This window comes from Acomys russatus, chromosome 3 (assembly GCF_903995435.1).
Source record: "Acomys russatus chromosome 3, mAcoRus1.1, whole genome shotgun sequence".
NCBI lineage: Eukaryota > Metazoa > Chordata > Mammalia > Rodentia > Muridae > Acomys > Acomys russatus.
This window is the reverse complement of record NC_067139.1, coordinates 38,125,179-38,146,456: the sequence shown is the minus strand read 5'-3', so window position 1 is coordinate 38,146,456 and position 21,278 is coordinate 38,125,179. Positions and strand designations below refer to the sequence as shown.

Sequence of the window (21,278 nt, the reverse complement as noted above, 5' to 3'; positions counted from 1 at the left end):
AGGTATGCACTACCATGCCTGGCTTAACACTCAAGAAGCTGAGGCAGAGCCAGGCATCGTGATGCACGCCTGTATTCCCAGCACTCGGGAGAAAGAGGCAGGTAGATCTCTGAGTTCAAAGCCAGCCTGGTCTATAGAATGAGTTCAAAGACAGCCAGGACTTCACAGAGAAACCTATTCCATCTCCCAAATGCCGCCCCGACTCCATCTCAAAAAAAAAAAAAAAAAAAAGAAACCAGAGGTGGGGAAGGGAGGGAGGGGAAGAGAAGAGGCAAAATGGCTCTGTAATTAAAAGCAATTGTACTTGCAGAGAAGCCAGGTTCAGTTCCCAGCACCTACACACCAGTTCACAACCATTCTTAACCAAAACACAGAAGAGGAGGAGGAGGAAGAAGAAGAGGAGGAGGAGCACCAGCAGCTGAGGGAAGGGCAGGGGATGAATCCTGAGCTCAAAACCAACCTTGGCTACACAGTTCCCAGACACTCCTGCTACACAGCAAAATTTTGACTCACAACAACAAAAGGCCATGAACTTTCCATTAAAAGTAGGTTTTCTGAGCTCGGCCAGTATTCGCCACGTAAGTGTGAGGAGCCATGCTCAATCCCCGCCACAGTGCAGCATGACCCCAGGCACTGCAGAGGGAGGGACAGGAGGGTCCCTGGTGCTCGCTAGCCAGCCGGTCTACCCAAACAGGTCAGCTCCAGACCAGTGAGAGACCCGTCAAAAAACAAAGTGGGGAGAAGCTGATGGACGCTGACCCCAGGCCTCCACGTGCATGCACTTGTGCACACACACATATACATGCATGCACACATGAACATGGGGTAAGCTTCTTCCCTCCTATGTTCTCCTAATCTTGACTGAGACTCCACTTGCTAGTGGATTCCACAGTATTTCCACTGAATGTATACCTGCTCATATGCTCAGGACCAGTTCAAACCAGCTAACACTGTACTGGCACAATAGGGGCTCAGGTCACCATGGGTTACTGTAGTCTCACACGCAGGTAAGGCCTCTGATGATAAACAGCTGGTGTGACCAACACCAGCTCTTACCTCCCCACAATCCTTAGCCTTCACTTTCATTATTATGTGTACCAGACAGCTACCCCAACAGTTCCATTTCTAGGGTTTCCTACAGAAGCCTGTGCCTGTGCACAAGGAGACACAAGGGCCCCTGTCACAGGATTGACAGCAATGGCAAGGTTTGGGGGAGAAATGAAGTGTTCGTCAACAGAACACACATCATTTGTTAAATTGCAGTTAAAGTATTTAAATGTCTAACTTGTGCAGATAAGAACATGTTTTAAGCACAGCGAATGTGCCAGAAGCACAGTGATGTGATGGAAAGAGCATCAAACGTGCAGCCCAAACCTGGTCCCCAAATGCAGACTGCAAGCTGCAGTTTCCGTGTGGAGAAGGAGAGAAACTCTGCCGATCACATTGCATAGAGGTAGCCTACTGAGTGCTAATGCTCACCAGACAGACTAAAGGAAGGAGCCAGTGTCTGACTGTGTTCTGAGCGCTCAGCCATAAACTAATTTATTCTCATCCTAGACATCCAATACACAGGCAGACCCTTTTCTGATCAAGAAGCCCCTCCATTTTCTAAAGAGACTACTTCTTGCTGGCTGGAGAAAAAGGAGAAATACTGCTCTAGGCCTGGGTATCTGCTCAGTGGCAAACCATCTGCCTAACAAACACAGTGCCCCGAGTTGGATTTTTAGCAGCAGGATGTGCACACAAGTATACGCACATGTGTGTGTGTATGGTGTGTGTGTGGTGTGTGTGTCTGTGTGTGGTGTATGCATGTGCTGCAACTGTGTGTGTGTACGCAGCACCTGTGTGTGGTGTGTGAGTGTGATGTGTGTGTGTTGTGTGTATGTGTTTGTATATGTGGGGGGGGTATGTGTGCAGCACCAGTGTATGTGTGTGCAGCACCAGTGTGTGTGTGTGTGTGTGTGTGTGTGTGTGTGTGTGTGTGTGTAGCACCTGTGTTGTGTGAGTGTGATATGTGTGTGTTGTGTATATATGTTCGTATATGTGGGGGATGTGCAACACCAGTGTATGTGTGTGCCGCACCAGTGTGTACCTGTGTATCTGGCAGAACATGCACCCACACACTTGGATACAAGTCCCTAACAATGTCAGAGCACACTTTCCCCATTTTTCTCATACCTAAAAGTAAATTTTAACATAAATTTTTAAAAATTTAATGAGAAACAAGGAGTAGTGGCCCACACCTTTAATCCCAGCATTTGGGTGGCAGAGGCAGATGGATCTCTGTGAGTTTGTGATTTAGAGACCAACATGGTCTACACAGTAAGTTTCAGGACAGCCAGAGCTACAGAGTTAAAATCTGTCTCAATAATAATAACAACAACACAGTAGAACATTACAGAATGTTTAACAAAAGGAAAGATGCTATTACAGACCTCTGCCTGTGCCTTTTCCTGTACCTGTTACAGCTTCCACTGACCTGTGTAGCCTGAGCAAAGCACTCCAGAAGGAAGCACCTTCCTCACACGTGGTCCATGAAGCAACATAGTTTTCACTCCTCACGTCAGAAACCACACCATCTCCCATACCATGAGGAGCTGTTTTAGAAACCATCCCACATATACGGTTCACTCAGGTGGAGGAAAAACATGTATGACAAATAGGTCTTTTTAAAATGTGTTTTTCCTTTTCTAAGCTTTTATGTACAGTGTTCTGCCTGTGTGCCATGTCCATGCTGGCTAGAAAAGGGCATCAGATCCCCTGGGACTCAAGTTACAGGCAGTTGAGAATCACCGTGTGGCTGCTGGGAATTGAACCCCTATAATACTTTTCACCACAGAGCCATCTCTCCGACCTTCCTGAGCATAAAGACTGAAGTCTCTGCCAACATACATCACAGTGTTCTTCAGGAACAAACTCTAGCATAACTGACCACAGGGGTTTTATGGAATAAATGAAAAGTTATTTTAAATTTATTTTTTCAATGCCCAGTGAACAGACAATATGTAAAAGATGTCTCTATGGGAGCGCTGACTGAGAACAACTAATCTTTTCCGGTATTAATAGTCACCTGTGCTAAGATGACAATTCTTTCTCAGTTCCTAATACTCTTCAAGCAAATAGCCCAGCAATTAACTAGAGAAAGCACTATTGCCACGCCCTCTCTGTGGACAGCCACCCCTCTTCCTTCGGGTAGACTTCTCAGTGGAACAGTTCTTGTGCTCACGGTATTTCCAAATGCACGTGGATTGTGGCCATGCCACCCAACCCACACTCTGCTCCTGCACTAGCCTGCAAGAAAGCAGCTCACGGAGGACACTGTGAAAGCGAGGAGACAGGACACAAATGTGATTTATATCTTTCTTTCTTTGTGCTCAGAGAACACAGTGCTACTCTGACATGACCCGTATCTAAGTCTTCATAATGAGAGAGGGCCTCCTCTACCCCTGAGTGCGCTGGGATGTGCCCTCCTAGAAGCCTCGGGCAGGGGCTAAAGCCAGCTACAAATATAAGATCAAGATAAAACACAGGACACACTCTGCTATGATTGTGGGGAGCAGGCATGAGGCAGAAACAAACTGGGGTTGGTTCTAACAGAACTGCTGGGGACATGGTACCTAGCACGCATTCAGCCTTGAGTTCGATCCCCAGGACAGTATAAAGCTGGGCATGGCAGCTCAAGCCTATACTTGCAGCATTGGGGAAGGGTCATAAGTTCAAGGTCATCCTTAGCTACTGGGATACATGAGACCCTGTCAAGATGGAGGAGAGAGGAGAAAGGAAGAAAGACTGGACCAATGATAGGTGCCATTTCCCCACGGTGTGACCAACAGAAAGTGTTCTATTCCCTGGTGAATTCTCATAAGACAGGGAGGGGCCTCTGTAACACTGCACACGCTGTTCAGGAAATAAGTGTTGGCTTCCAGGGCAGCTGAGAGAGAATCGTGAGTCCTCTGTCTGGCTTACGGGGCTTATTGGGACCTCGGAAGTGTTTTTACAAGCACCAGTAAAACTTTAAAGTAGTCAAGTGTCCAACTTTTCTCAGTTTCAAAGCCCATGAGGCCGACCCCAGTCACTGCCGCCTGGCTCAGTCTCTCCAGAAAGAATATTTGTGAGGTTTTTGGACATCTCACGCGAGGCTGCTGCTCACACAGGCTGAGGGCTGGGCCTCCTGTGGTACACTTCGAGTTTAAGGCCTGGAGACCCTTTGCTCCTGGCGGTTACCACACCATCGAGTTTTTCTCCATTTGGGGTTTTTCTTTTGTTTTGAAAACTAGGTTATTCTGCACCATTCTTTCTCTTCTTTGCCTCAGGTTTCCTTAAAAAACATCTCCCAAGGGCCCTCCTGGGACCCAGCAGATGTCCCACAGGCATTAACATGGCACACCCAGTTATAAACGTAAACTAAAAAATCTTATGATCTCAGTATAAATTTAAAAATCAGGCCGGGTGGTGGTGGCGCACGCCTTTAATCCCAGCACTCGGGAGGCAGAGGCAGGCGGATCGCTGTGAGTTCAAGGCCAGCCTGGTCTACAAAGGGAGTCCAGGACAGCTAAGGCTACACAGAGAAACCCTGTCTCAGAAAAAACAACAACAACAACAAACCCAAAATTAAAATTAAGAGAAATGTTATATATAGCCAGGCCTGGTGGCACATGCCTATAATCCTAGCACTGAGGGAGGCAGAGGCAGTGGATTTCTGTGAGTTCGAGGCCAGCCTGGTCTATAAAGTGAGTCCAGGATAGCCAAGATAACACAGAGAAACCCTGTCTTGAGGCGGGGGGTGGGGGGGAAGAAATAAAGAAAGAAAGAAAGAAAAAAGCTATATCAATATAAGATTTTAATAAAGTAGCTGAGTCAGCCTAATAGTGCTACATAACGACAGATAAAGGTGACATGAGGAATGGAGAGATGGCTCAGCAGGTAAAGGTACTTGTCACCAAGCCTTGTGGCTTGAGTTTGATCCCTAGGCCCAAGGTGGAAAGGGGTAATTAAACCCCACAAGTTGTCCTCTGGCCCCCACATGTACACTATGGCATGTGTGCAGGAGTGCAAGCACCCAACACAATAAACACACAGACAATAAAAGATAATAATGATGTTGCTTGGTCTCAATTGGAGTTTTCTCTCAAAATTTAACACTATTCAACAAAATAAGGTTTAAAACAAAAACAGAAAAATGTGGGGTGTTTTATTATACTAATGGATTTAAGAAAAATCTGCTCAGAAATCTGATGACAAGGAAAGCGAAGGCTGTAGTAACACAACCAGTGGTTGCACTATTTCATTCATGCACAGCCTTTGCATTCTAGATGTGCAACCAGGCTTTACTTTACTAAAAAGCTTAAAAAATTAAAGTTAAATCGTTTTTTGGGTGCAATGCCTTTCTTTTTGCCACTTGTAATTTATAAGTTAGTAATAAATGAGGCCAGCTACGTCAAAACAAATGGGAAAGGGTTTAGGTTTTAAGGCAGTATTTTAAAACCTGGCAATAAATTCCTTTAATGGTATTCTAAACATATACATATATATTTAAAGTAATTAAAATTTCTCAGGCTCTCAGACAAAATGCAAGCATTCCAAACTTCATCACCTTCCAACTCCATTTTGTCCCCTGTTCTGCCACCGCTTAGGTGCCAGCTTCCCAGGCTCCATTCTCACAAAACCAAGTCAAATGCTGGTCCAAACTCAGGCCCCAAAGGGTCCCATGCAGGACACAAACTGCCAAGTAAAGCGACCTCTCTAGAATCAGTAGGGTACTGAGCAATCGGCAGAGAAACATGAACAGATCTGAGGAGCCCACATCACCAGGCAGACATAAAACAGTGAGTTGGCAGAAAAAGCTCCCTTTGTGTCTTTTCTGCCATTTTGTAGTAAGAAAGGGACTTTATGAAAGCAAAAAGCCAGGAGAGGTGCCAGAAGAAGCTAATTCTTGCTTTACTTCCAGCACCAAAGCCCACGGCCAAAGCCGTGGAAACACACACTCAAAAGGCCAAGAGGCTGTGCTCGGAGACATGGAGACACGCGGACTGAACTCCCCGCATCCACCAAGCTGAAACATTTCTTCGTGTAGAAACAGAATCACCACTGACAATCTTTGAAAACAATAGTTGAGTCTCGGGTCCCAGTTGGATAATTTTGTCCTACGCCAAAAGTAAGTCTGCTCACATTCCCCAAATCTTCAAACGGCTTCGTACCACTGTCAGGAAGTAGCTTCCTTCCAAACCCAGTGAAACGAAAGGCAGAAACCGGCAGAAGAAAGAAGATTAAATAACATACATAAGGCTGCTTGCCGCTTTATGAAAAACAAATGAATAACACTCACATCCCACTGATAAATAAGGAGGCTGCCAGTGGCTCTCAGGGCAGATGTAACATTTTAACAAATGTGATTGTTTGTGAACGAAATAATTCTGATCAAAAACTTAATTGCAGTCAAAGTGAGCCCTGGGCTGTGTTACCATAATCCATTCTGACAGGAAGCAATGAGTGGAGATTCCTACTGTGAGCAGGGCGCATGTGAAAGGTCAGCACTGGCCTGGAACTTCAAAACCGTTAGCGTGTAAAACAGTGTGCATTAGAGCCCAGGACAACTACCCACTGGATTAGCGGATGTCCGCTGTGCAGGTCTCACGTGCTTTTGGCAGGTAATAGTTAATTGGTAAGTAGGCAATGCCTTGTAACTTCCTTCGTCCCCTCTTCCTCACATTCGCCATAGAAACCATTCCTTATAGCTCTAGAATAGTGCAGTGTTACATTTGTAATACTGTCTCAGCAGGACGTTTCTCAAGTAAAATTCATCCTCAATGATCTACCTAACACCAGTTGTATTTAACAAATAAATGTTTGTTGATAGAATGAATAAAAAATGTCTTATTTAACATGGATATAAATATATACATTTTTACATAAGAAAAAGAGAGAGCGTGGATGTGTGTGTGTGTGTATACATGTATTTGTTCAGCCAACTTTGACAGCCAAATTTTTCCAAGTCAGGGTTTCATTAGGGAAAATATACTATGCTCATATACAATAATCCCAAAAGCCAATTATATGACAGAATTTTACATGGCTTAAAACAAAATTCTAAATAAAAATGCAGTTAATACCACAGTTTTCGTTTCCAACATGGAATGCTATTTATGAACGAACCAAGCTAAATATTACCTTATAAGTCAACGCATGAAAAAGTGTTTTGAGAAGATCTAGCAATACAAGCTGCTCTATTTGGCTTTAAATTATAGTCATTTTTCAACATCTAAACTACATAAGGTGATACAGCATTAATTGGTGGTAAAGGCAAGCACTGGGCATTGCAATGATTATTATAAATTTTAACTCATTTCTGGGATGTGTGGAAATGTAGATCCACTTTTTAAAAACAGTCAATTCTTCTACAGTTTTATTTCTGTTCTCAAAACCAGCCTTCGAAGGGATATGTTAGGCCACTGGACAGCTGTAGTTCCTGGACACCTTGTAGGCTAACCAGAGGGCTGCCGGGCTGGGGAGGTACTGTCTTCAGTGACTTCGTAGTTTCTGCCCCCTGCAGATCATCAAATGACATCTTAGAAACAGAATCATATATTTGCCTCCAATTGCAGTAGACAACCAAGGAGAAAATGAAAACTGGTCAGTGAGACAAGCCATGGCTTTCAGTATAGCCTGTGATAACTTTAATGGATTTGGAAACACCGGAATCTACCCACAACCCGACTGTTCTCCAAGTCTGTGATGCCCACAGTCACCATCCACTGCTCAAGGATCCCCAGGCTCCCAGCCCTGGGTCCCAGCGGCTGCACTGACAGTAGGATGGCAGGCCAGTGAGCAGTGTGCGCAGAGAAGCAGGCAAGAGGACAAAGCAAGGCTGTCTCATGTTTACCATCTTTTCCAGCAATGTCCACATGGAAACCACAACCTTCACTACCCATGGAAATAATCTTATCCTGGGAACAAAAAAGAAATGCCATAATTCTCTTTAAAATGTCTTCCAAGGTTCCAATTGGCCATTAATGATATTTTCTGTTAAGTGACTATTTGCACCTGGTAATACACTAAATTATCATTTTACAGTACTAGTCACTTCTCCCATGATAATTCGGCATAGTAATTTCATTTTTATTACATTTACTCAATGTACATGGACTCATGCGTGTGTGTGTGTGTGTGCGCGCACGTACGCATGCATGTATGCACATACTTGTGTTTGCGTGCACTCGCGTGTACACCCAGGTCATGACTCATGTAGCGATCACAGGACAAGCTGTGAGAGTTGGTTCTTTCCTTCTACCATGTGGGTGCCAGAGATTAAACTCAGGTCCTCAGCTTTGGCAGCATGCACCCTTACCCACTGAGCCATCTTGCCAGCCCTCAGCATAGTATTTTTGAATGTTGCTTCACTTCCTTGATGAAAATAAGGCTCAAAAAAAAAAATCTTTAAAATTTTATTTTCTCCTAGGGCTAGTGGGGTGCAACGCTCGTGGGTGTTTGTGACGAGTTTACCCCTCAGTCCCAAGCCTTTTCTCAGTGGATTGACAGGAAAGCCAGTGATGGTAAAACTTAAGTGGGGATGGAGAACAAGGGCTACCTGGTCTCTGTGGACGGCTACATGAACACGCAGCTTGCGAATACAGAAGAATACGTAGATGGGGTGTTGTCTGGACATCTGGGTGAAGTTCTGATAAGGTGTAATAATGTCCTTTATATCAGAGGCGTTGAAGAGGAGGAGGAAGATGGGAAATGAGAGAACAGCATTTGGGGGATTATATATATATATATTTCTATACAATAAACTTTTTTTTTGAAAAAAAAAAAAAAAAACTTCCTTCTAAGGGTCAGGGATGTGGCTGAGTGGCAGAGCACCAGCCTATCATGTGCAAGGCCGAGTTCAGTGGCCAGTACCAAAAACAAACCAACAGAAAAGCTTAAAATCTAGGTCTGGAATGATGGCTCAGCAGTTAAGACCACTTACTGCTCTTTCAAGGACCTGAATTCAGTTCCCAGCATGCAGATATAGTAGCTCACCCACCCCTAACTCCAACTCCGTGAGACACCACCCCCCACATCCTTCCTCTGGCCTCCAAGGGCACCCACACATAGTGCATATACTCACATAGACACATACACAAAAATATTTTTTAAATAATAAAATTTAAAAATTTTTTGTTTGTTTGTTTGGTTTTTAAGACAGGGTTTATTCATGTAGCCCTGGCTGTCCTGGAACTTACTCTGTAGACCAGGGTGATTTTCAACTCACAGAGATCCTCCTGTCTCTGCCTCCCAAGAGCTGGGATTAAAGGCACGTGCCACCACCACCCAGCTAATGAACCAAACCTTTTTTTTGTTTGTTTTGGTTTGGTTTTTGTTTTGTTTTTCGAGACAGAGTTTCTCTGTGTAGCCTTCTCTGTCCTGGACTCACTTTGTAGACCAGGCTGGCCTCGAACTCACAGCGATCCGCCTGCCTCTGCCTCTGCCTCCCGAGTGCTGGGATTAAAGGTGTGCGCCACCACGCCCAGCATAATGAAACAAATCTTAAAAAAAAAAAAAGAAAGAAAGAAAAGAAAAGAAAGCCTTCCCTTCAGAAAGCTCATAAACTGAGCTGGGTGAGGTTGCACATGTCTGTGACGCCAGCCTTCCCTGGGCAGAGGCAGAACAATGGTGAGTTCTAGGCCAACCTCTGATACCCAGTGGGTGTGAGGCCAGCTAGCACCTACAGTGAGAGGCTGTCTCCTGGAGAGAAGGAGAAAGGAAAGAAAGGAGGGGTTTAAAATGGATCAACGAATAGGCAGTGGTGACAGGGCACACCAGTGGTTTCAGCATTTGGGAGGCAGAAACAGGAGGTTCCAGGCCAGCTAGGAATATTCTGGACCGCCCGCTGCATCTGCCAATGCCAGCGGGTGTGGTTTCAAAAGACATCTCCAAAAATTAGGATGTCTGCTTTCCACCCTATTCCTTCCTGAACTACTAATACATAGAAAAACCCTGTCTCAAAAAATAAATAAAATAATGGTCTGAGAGACAGCTAAGTGGCTAAAAGCACTGGCTCATCTCACAGAAGACCTGGGTTCGATTCCCAGCACCCATACGGCAGCTATAATTCCAGTCCCAAGAGATCCATCACCCTCTTCTAGGCATGCACATGGTACGCAGACATATAAACAGACAAAACACCCACACACATGAAATAAACTTTGAAAATAAAATAAACATCAATTAATAAATAATGAACATTTTTAAGATCAACCAGGCAGGAAGGACCTTCATGCCCGCTGTAATCAAAGCAAGTATGTACACTCGGGGTCATGGTCCTGTACTACACACTGTAGGGTGTGTACTGCACACACCCTAACCTCAGCGTCAGTATTAAAGCTGCCTCACTCAGGAAGGAGGATGATTGCCAAGGCAACTGCAACTCCTAGGCAAGAAACAGACTTCTGTTTATTTCTTGATTGGTTTATGTTTTGCTTACACATTTAAGCTATAAAAAATCCAAAAGGTTGGCTTCAATGTTTAATTCAGTTTTGTGCTATGAACTAATTTTTGCAAACACCAACATGCTGCTGGTTTCATGTTAAGGAATCTTGGAAATGGGAAAAAGAATTTTTTTAAATCATCATTCAATTCTAATTTACAGGAACAGGTTTTCTGTAATCTGTAAATTATTTTGATTTATGGAGAATCATTACTGTATTCGCAAATGCTGGAAAGTTGAACAACCTGATACAATAGCACCCCAAATAATTTTGTGACTGCAGGTGTGTGAACTGGGACACGTGGAAGATGACTCCAAAAATAACGGGCAATAGAGAAGGTTAGGAAGGGACAGGGTGAGGGCAGACGCCCCGGTTTTCTGAGACATCTTTGAAACGACACCACTGGTGTAGGCAGATGCCATGGAGTGATCCAGTTACATTTAAATAAGCCAACACAGAACGCTTCATAATTTACAACAACCAATCACACTGCCCGCTCTTTTGAGGTTAAACACTACTGACATAAGCTACACCTGAATCCAATCAGTGCGGAGACTCGGGGAAGATTCACACGAAAGGACTAAATTTGTCACAAATGGGTTGGTTTCCGATCTTAATGGAGCCAGGTTGCTTCGCCCTAACCTCCATTGAGCAAATCAACTTAATGGGCACTGGGGGCGCCATAAAACTTAACAATGGACTGATTTTTAACTTTTAAAATATAGTTATGAAGCAAAACGTTGCATAGCTTCTACGATACTGGAAATCAAATTAAATCTAGATGCTTTTTAACAGTCCTGACAGATATAATCCTAGTTACCATGTGAATTTATGGTAAGTCGCTCTGATATTAGCCACAGGTGCTACTTTTAATATACGAGCCGAGCCGCATCTGGCTGGGAATAGAATCTCTCAGAGGACTGAACATGACCTCACTATCAGACAATGGAGGTGGGGGGAACAAGACCACTGTGGCATATAAAAAGCTGAAGATGTGGTCCGCAGCTAAATATTTCACATAAAATCCATTTTACCTCTGTAGTTTAGGTTAAAGGATATTAGGCTTTCAATACTTACAAGGCATAGATATATTTCAACAAACGGGCCAAAACATTCGGGGTGTAAGATAGCTCCAAGGACTACATATAATTCTAGTTTTCCAACCTTTGATCAGTGTTGGGGGGGAAAAAAATGATGTACTAAGACTTGAAAGGAAAATTCTTTCCTGGTTCCCAAGCGCGCAATGTGACTGACACCACTGAGCACACCAGACCGAGAGGCCACAATTACCTTGTCCACGGGCCCTGCGCTGCAGTGCGTTGCCAGTGCCAGGCAGCAGTTCTGACGCAAAGGCCACAGATGTCATTATCACACCCAAGGAAAGCATCTTACCTAGCAAAACTGCCTTAAAGATCTCCACAAAGAACCATCACTCCAAGCTTAGGAACACATAACATCACCCAGAGCCCATCGCAAAGTGAAAGACAGGAAGTCCCTCCATCTACTGGGCTCAAAACTAAAACCACAGCTAAGGAGAAATCGAGGGACTGTCTGCCTTTACGAAACCCTTCCCCAACTACTCCAAAGTCATCATTTGCCAGAGAACTGACAAGTGTGGAAATGTGGCAGAGGATTTACAAATATTTAATTTCCCACGAAATAACTCTTCTAGAATTAAACAAGCTCTCTTTATCTGGGAAAAAAAAAAAGCTCACAGAGAGAAAGCTTTCTGTGAAGAGAGTATTCTGTGGATCCCTGCGCTAAGCTGAGCGAACAGTAGCTATGAAGCGCTTAACGACAGTGTGACTTGTTCCTTCTGGACTTCTCAGGCAACTCGAAGGGTCTGGGGTCCTATATAAGTGATGATGTCTACTTACTTTTTGTAAAGGCAGGGTACTGCTATGTAGTCCATGCTGACCTTGAACTCACGATCCTGCCTCAGCCTCCTGAGGACTGGCATTATAGACCTGTGCCCCCACAACTGGCCTGTTACCTTTTAACAAGCAACTGGATCTGTGCCTGATCTCAGTGCAATGGGTACCACTGTCCTACAAATGCAAGAAGGACTCGGCCTTACTTTCTGATGTCTCTGTGCTGATCTGACAGCATATCACTTGGAAAAGGAGGTTCGGAAAGCCACCACTGTGAGGATGGCTACTGTATGAAAGCCCTAGCTGAGCTAACTGTGACTTTTCAGTGTCATGAGATACTATATATCCTACCATTAAAAATCTCCAGGTGGCCGGGCGTGGTGGCGCACGCCTTTAATCCCAGCACTCGGGAGGCAGAGGCAGGCGGATCACTGTGAGTTCGAGGCCAGCCTGGTCTACAAAGTGAGTCCAGGACAGCCAGGACTACACAGAGAAACCCTGTCTCGAAAAACAAAAACAAACAAACAAAAATCTCCAGGTGGATACTGGCAAGGTGGCTCAGTGGTTAGGAGCACTTGCTGCCCTTTCAGAAGGCCTGGGTTCAGTTCCCAGCACTCGTATGGCAGCTTGCCACCTGTAACTCTTGTTCTAGAGAATATGACACCCTCTAATGGCTTCTGTTGGCACTAGGGAGACACACAGTGCACACACATACCTAGCCAAAACATTCAAGCATATAAAAAGTTGAAAGCTGTGAGGCAATATTGGTGTGCTGGCTCAGTCCTGTACTATCACCACTTGAAAGTCTGAGGCAAGAAGACTGAGGTCAAGGGCAGCTTTGCTGGGCCATACAGTGACCCTGCCTCACACCAAATAAGTCAAAAATCACGAGAGAGTATGAAAAGTGCTCACTGTACACAAAGTGAACGAAGCAATTTAGCAGTTTCCACAGCATGGCCCCAAGAGCAGCATACACACTCACGTCTTTCCAATGGGCAGAAGGACTATTTTTAATTGACTCTCCTGTTTTCCAAATTATAAGATGCATTGTGCGAGCAGAGAAAAAAAGCACTTACGAACCAGCTAAACACATCATCCAAATGTGCCACAATGCCTTCATTCCCTGAGAGTCCTGACTGACCTCCACAGGGCACGGATAAACCACAGAGGCTAAACATTTCTGTCTAAAGCCCACAGTTTTAAACAAATAGAAAGGTGGAAGAAACGCAAACTTATGCTGTAGAATTACAGCTTAAGACATTCAAAACACAACGACGGCCTTTCGCTTCTACACATCTGCTTCCACAGCCGTGTGGTCAGCGGCTTAGAAAGCTGCAGTGTTAGCCAGGCTTGCTGGTGCCTGCCGGTACTCCCACCACTTGAGAGACGCAAGTGAAAGGACCAGGAGAAAGGTCAAAGTCATCCTTTGGCTACATGGTGAATGCCCATCAGATTCCCCAGAGTAGATTATGAGGCCTTCCTGTTGTTTTACACACATACACACACACACACATACACACACACACACACTCACACACACACATACTCACACATACACATGCACACACACACACACACACACACACACACACACACACACACACACACGAATGAGAGTTTCTCGGCTTCTCCACAGCCTTCCACTTCTGATGAAGCAGCTTCTTGGTGCTCTTTCCCTCCAGACAGAAGCTGAGCTAAATGCACACGAGATTCAGGACTGTAAGTGGATGCTTTCTGGGCGTGGCATAGTGAACCAGGTACCAAACCTCAGGTCAAACTCCTCCCAGAAGCTGACTGATAGGAAACCTGGCTGCCTTTCCTTCTCCTTCTAAATATGCATAAGACCCCATCTCCTGCGGACAGAGATGCTCAATTTTTAATGGAAAACTTGAGAGTTCTAAGATAAGACATCCTGAATAAAGGTGTCGCCTACTTCTGAGTGATATATAGTTTCTCAAAATGCAGATGAAAAGCTGTCTCTTTGGCTAGAGTGTCTGGACTTGGTTACAACCCATATTCCACTTCCTCTGCAAACTTTAGCTCCCCTAACTTTTCTACAACTAGCAATGTGGGATTCTAACAGCCAGCCTTACAAGACTGCTGGGCTGCTACAAGCCGCTCACAGTGAGCGGCTAACACTAAGTGCACTTACTGGTCCATAAAACGCTGTGACTCAGGCTGGGGCCATATCAGTAGATTAAAGTGCTTGATACCCAGAACCCATGTTGAAAAAGCTAGGCATGGTGTATGGGTGTCCAAGCTCAGGACCGGGGAGGTGAAACAGGCAGAGACCTGGGACTTGCTGGCCAACAAGGCCAAGTGGGAAATACCAGGCCACTGAAAGACCCTGTCTCAAAAAGCAACGTGGATGATTTCCTAAGGAGTGACACCTGAGGCTGACCTCTGGCCTCCACAGGCACAGGCATACATGCACACACACATGCACACCTGTGACCCCTTATTCTCACAAATAACAGACCTGGTTATTTAGGTTAAATAATGCAACACAGAGAGTCACTGGCGGCTGGGTACCGTAGTATGCATCTGTAGTTCCGAGCACAAGGGAAGCTGAGACGGAAGACAGCCTGAGCCCAGGAGTTTAAGACCAGCCTGGGCAATATGATAAAATCCTGCCTCAAAAAGCAAATAAAATCCTAAAAATAGTTCCTAAATAGAAACACACACTCTTTTTCTTTTACAGAATAAGCACAGAGTCACTAAGCAACATCCATAGCCTTTTTAGTTTTTATTTTGATAAATTGCTCGGGCTGGCCTTGAACTTATAATCCTCCTGCTTCAGCCTGCTTCAGGAATGTTCCACCAGCCCCAGCTATCTCATGTACTATCTTCCTACAGAACACCAGCCAAGTTACTGATTTACTTTATGTGCACATGTGGTGTGTGTGTGTTTGTGTGTGTACACACATGCACACATGCATGAGCATATACCCCAGGTGTACCCAGAAGCCTGTGTGGGAATGAATGAATGCCTAGTGAACAGCCAGGCCTGTGGCAGCCTCCAGCGTGGTGCTTTGTAGGGTCTTGGCAGAACCGACCATGGGCCCACAGGACACTAACAGTCACAACAAATGGGAGCCGTAGTTATGGGTGGCTGAGGTTGTGGAGCCAATATTCTGAGTGACTAAAAAGCAGAAGTGTCTCTCATTGCTGAAGGCAACTGAGTAGGGGTGCAGTGGGAGGTGGCCTCCAAACTGCAGGGACAACAAAGGCATCAGTGCTGTCTGAGGAAGCTCTCCTCAGCAGATAAGCCAATCACCCTCAGAAACCATCTGTCACTAGGAGTAGATGGACAGGGAACAGGGAAAGACCTAGTGAGAAAGAGACAAAAAGAAGAAAAGGGTTTGGCTCACCAGGGATTAATGAACCAAACCAAGGGGCCTCTTGCATTCAAATACACCCAGACACTGCGGGGGATGGGCTCAGTGGGAGATGGCACAAGACAAGTCTCAGCATTCAGGTACCCACATCCTAACCAGAGAGCCCCAGGTGAGTACACAGCTGAAGCTGACTTACTCTCCTCCTTCTGGCCCTGGGCTTTCGTCACCCTGGCCAAGCTCATGACTCCTGGGTCCTGGTCATGTCCTTGTTAGATCTGACTTCACAGAGTCAGTAAGAAAGCACTAAGATGCAAATGTCTGATATCAAAACAAGGCTAAAGAATGCTACACACAAGTAAGATAGCTCAAGGACTAGATCCTAAAAGGGACAAAGAGACCAGAGACTACGAGTGCCTGAGGCTTCGAGGATCCACGCAAGCACCTGTGCTCCACATTGGCTGGAGGCCGCCCTCACCCCAGCCATCAGTGACCTGCAACTGCTCAACCCAGCACCATCCTTCAGCAGTCACTTTACGTGTCCCAAGAGAACTGGCCCCTCCCTCCCTCCTTCCTGCTCATTTGCTCTTTGCTTTTAACTATTATCTTGTGAGGGTTGGGAGGGTAAGTACGTGCCATGAGTAGAGGTCAGAGGGAGGGCAAGTCCGTGGCGATGGTTTTTTATTTCCACGTTCATATGCTGTGGTGGTTGGAATGAGAGATGGCCTCCGTATTCTCGGAGGCCAACTGAACACTTGGTCCCCAGTTGCTGGCCCTGCTGGAGGAAATGTGCCACTCGGGGCGGGCTCTACGGGTAAAAAGCCTCACATACTTTCTCCCTCACTCTCTGCTTCGGGCTGGCGGTACAGGATGTGACTTCTCTGCTTCCTGCTCCTGCCGCCTGTTGCCACGCCTTCCCAACCATTACGGACCCTCCTCCCTCTGGAACCATAAGCCAAAACAAACTCTTCCTCCTTCTGTAAGTTGCTTTTAGTCGTGGCGTTTTATCACAGCAGCAGAAAAGTAACTAACACCCGTGGGCTCGGGGATCAAGCTCACACAGGAGTCAGGCTTTGTCAGTTGCCCTGCTGGCCTGAAACCTAGCAGTTCTGTTGAACTTGATTCAGTCACCACATAATGGAAGGACCAAACCAACACCAGCAGTTATCCTCCAACCTCCACACATGCCGTAGGATAGCCATGCCCGCGCAGACGCAGATCGATCGATGCAACAAAAAAATTAATTCTCAGCAATCATTTTGCCTCAACTTCCCAACTATCAGGATTACAGCAGGACTATAGGTGTGTACCACCACACCTGGCTGCTTCCTCCCCTCTTTTGGAGCAACTCTGTGATATGCTATGAATCCATTTTTTCCCCTTTAGATGTCTTCCTGGGGCCCGAGAGCTCCTTCCCTGTCCTGAGCTCTCCTCTCACACTATGGTTCTTCCTTGGTAGTTTTACCTTTCACCTCAGCTCTCCCACACAGGCCTGTGGCCTTCCTGTAACCTGTGACCCAGATCTCTACTGAGTTCCAATCTCAGACACAAACCCATGTTTACAGAGCTGGCACCTGGACATCTTACAGCAGTTCATGCCTAACAGTGTCCAAACCAGGAAGTGCGTTCACTGTGCCCAGCTGTATCTGGTTCTTTCCCAGGCTCAGAAAATAGATCTCCAGCCACCTGGTTCCTACAGATCCAAACTCTGAATGTCATCCTGGCACCCTGTTCCTTCTTTTCCCTCCTAGTCAGAGAAATGTGGGCATTCTCCTTAGCTGGCTTTTTTTTTTTTTTTTCATTTCTTTATTTAAATGGTTTGGGGGCACAAGCTCTAGTGTAAGTCAGGCTGGCCTCAGACTCTCAGTGTAGCTAAGGATGACCTTGAACTCGTCCTCCTGCCTCTACCTCCCAGAACACTGGGATTTCAGGCTCCCATCACTATACCTAGGTACACCTTCCTCCTCGTTAACACTGCGATTAGAGCCCAGGGCTCGCTGAGCCACACCCCAGGCCCACATATGCCTTTCTTGTACAAGTGTGCAGTGCACATCGGCTTTTTCTGTACAAGTGTACAGTGCACATCTGCCTTTCCTGTACAAATGTGCAGTGCTAGTTTCTGCCCATGCCATTTCTAAATCTATCCAAGCTCTGCATTTCCCTGTTTTTCCCACCACTGCCCCGCCCACTGCCCCACCCACTGCCTTGTGCTGTGTCCACCTCAGCAATGATGATCTCTCCTCTGGAGCAACCCAACAGCTTCCTTGCTATTCTCCCCATGGATTCTTACTCCCACTCCACGCTTCACAGCCTCAGACTGTCCTCTTCAAACAGCGCATACACCGGCCACTCCCTCACTGCTCTCCAGTCTCAGCAGTAGTCCCGCCCTCGCTCTCACTGCACTTTCCTGTGGCTGATGTAGGACCTTAGCCAAGTCACCCAGTCTAAGCTTCAGCTTCCCCATCCTGGACATACGGGAGATAACATTTACTATGGAGTATGTAAGAACCGCAACACGGGAAATAACATTTACTATGGAGTACAAAAGAAGTCTCTAGAAGTGGGAGGACGTGGACAGATGTGGGCTTACGGATGGAGGGATTGGAGGCAGAGCAGGAGCTGGGATGACAGGGATCTTGAGCCAGCTCTAACACATCATTACCTTCCATTGGCCCTAAGGGCCATATGACCTTGAACACAGAGGACAACCAAGGGATATCACAGATTACAATTCTAATCTCTAAATAAAGACGTTTCTTATAGGAGTTCATAAGCAATGGGGTCAGAGCAGGACCCCACTGGGCAGCTTTGGAAACCTCTGAGGAGATGAAATATGCCCAGGAAGAAACAACAGCAAGGCACCGGGGGTGCCTGAGCAGATACTAGAATGCCCACAGCATTGTTGCATTTGGACCAAGTAAATACGCGGAGAGCCTACAGGGAACAGGCAATCAAAGCTTCTGCCACAACTATGTGGATGGCAGAGACACCCACTGCAGCAGTGCAGCCCTGAGAAATACAAGCAAGCTGAATGAGAGTGACAAGAGTTTGTCTCAGATATCCCAAGCTCAAGACAGTGGGTAACAGGGCCCCACAAGGCCCCACCTCCATCTGTCACCCAGCCCACTGAGCTGGCCTCCAAGTCTTCATATCCTCCCTGCGTTTGCCCTGTCACCTGCTAACTCACATCCATCCCAGACCTTGAAAGGCAGCCACAGACTCACTTCTGCAGGCACACCCCCAAAGCATACCTCCTTGGCTTACCACAGCCTCACACGTAAGACCCCCATGAACCAGGACAATTTTATAAAATTTGCCACTTTGTAAAATGTGGATAGCCCATCTCCCCAACAAGCCTGGGCACTCTTGGGGACGGAGATGAACCCATCCCTTCCAGCTATTACAGTTTCATCCTTCACAGCCTGGCCAGAGGATGCTAGCCTCTTGGTGGTTGACACCCAATGCCCTGTGGCTCTCACTCAGCCAGCCAGCCTATGTGGCTCCTGTCCCACCTGGCACCGGGGCATTCCCACACCCAGGGCTATTATGGTGGAAGACAGGACACATAGAGTTTGATGACTGGCTTCACAGAAGACCACGATCCTGCCCTGCTGGCCAGGAGTACAAAAGCAAACAGAGTCGATTTGCTGTTATGACAGAACTGATTTTAATGATACAACTGAATAACCCTTTATTGTTCGTGGTGAAACACAGGCTACTCCCAGATGACTGTGGCTTTGCTTGTGTCACCGGGTGAATAGCCCTTTCTCAGGAAGGTATGGTGAAACCAGCTTAAGGAAAAGTCATCTAACAAGTGGTCCTTGGAAAGCAAGATCCCTGCTAGAAAACTATCACAGCAGCGAAAGAGGAGGACCTGAAAACATTGCTGCTAGAGCCAGAGTTATAAGTCTGCCACCTCCTGTGACAGGACACAGTGTGACAAGCCATCCCTTATCCTCAATTTGGCCCACCATCATCTTGTAAGAGTCCACGGATGAGTTAGCCAGTCCTATTCTGTTCTGCCTCAGACAGGCAACAGGAGGCGAGCAGACACTAGTGTGTTTACAGCAGGGGTTGGAGAGGTGCTCCGTGGTTAAGAGCACTGCTCCTGCGAGAGGACCCAGGTTCAGTCCCCAGCACTCACATGGTGGCTCACAGCCATCTGTAACTACAGTTCCAGGAGCCCTGAGGCCCTCTTCTAAGGTCTGCAGGCACCAGGCACGCACAGTACAAACATACATACATGTAGGCAAACCACTCATACCCATTCAATTTTTAAAGTAAACAAATCTGAAAGGCACAGCAAGAGGAACAGAACCCAGGATGGTCAAAGCCAGGGAGAACCCACACACACACCAGCGGACCAAGTCAGTGATGAGCCAGGACCCAACCTACTGGGATGGAGGCACAGCTTTATCTTTCTGCTGTGGAGAGGTGGCCAGCTGCACAGCAACCTCACCAGCGCCCTACCTCCATGTTCTGAAACACATGAACCCACGTTCCTGTCACAGTTCTAAGGCACCAGAGTTCCACACAAACAGTATGGAGGCGAATGAGACCCAGCTACCGCCGAGGCAGCATGTAAGGTCTCCTTCTAATTCTTGTCTGCAACTATTGAACGGCCCATTGTTCCTAACTCATCTCCAACATATTTAAGCAGTTCTAGCAAAGTCGGCTGAAAACAAATGCCTCCATAATTCTCTAATTCTTGAGTATTATTTTCTTGTCAGTTAAACTTAAAGCAAGCCACTTGTGCCCACTTTATCCCACTAACCTCATCTCAAGTGCTTCACAAACCCTAAATGCTACACGGAGGTTTTATACTAGTAAAAGCCATTTACAGAAATGAAATTTATGTCAATGAATTCCATGACAATTTTCTTTATTTGATAATAATTACGGCATTTCTAGGAGGCCGTCTGCTGATAGTAACAGTCTAAACCTGGCAGGGTTTAAACTTGGTGCTTTCCAGGCAGCGTGGACATTATCTGTGAAAAAGCAATAAAGAAGCAGCGAATACATTAATCACAGCACAGTCATCTGCAGGGCATAAATCTGAAACGCCCTTCTCGTCGGCTCAGATTGCTTTCTTATTTTTCACGCACCTGATTTTACGCCATCTGTAAGAGGGCAAGACAAACACTGTTGAGGAAATTATACTTCTTGGCTGTCTGACTTTTATAAAATGCTCAGGCTAATTTCTGTAAACATAAGATTTACTACATGACTAAGGAAGGCTGATACACTTAAAAGTCCATTTTTATTAAAGGGCGGTGCGCTGACTGCAGCCGTTTTTTTCTTACACCGCGTGGCATCACACATACCTTATTGACACCTGTTTCACATTTACCCCCGTCTCGCCTGTGTGCTTTTCCACACGAGCTCTACACCTGTTCTAGAATGCAGGCAGCAGAATCAAGAGCTCACCAGGCACACTGTAGGCTCTAACCTCCCTCTCTCAGTGGACAGCCACACTAGAGGCCCAGCCCCCACTTGACAGCATCAGACAGGCATGCTGAAACTGCCCGGGAACTCCAGTGTGAATGCCAACACGTGGCACAGACACCTCCACCCGCCCCTGAGGCTTGAGACATGTTGGCTAA

General features: G+C 46.2%; 1 protein-coding gene and 1 pseudogene across 2 annotated transcripts in view; one reads left to right on the top strand and one right to left on the bottom strand.

Annotated features, from left to right (window-relative positions):
- The window catches only part of Pcbd2 (pterin-4 alpha-carbinolamine dehydratase 2), a 53,634-nt gene that overhangs the window by 18,319 nt on the left and 14,037 nt on the right, over positions 1-21,278 (bottom strand). The window lies entirely within an intron of this gene.
- LOC127186884 (small nuclear ribonucleoprotein F-like) lies at positions 6,613-8,740 on the top strand (annotated as a pseudogene).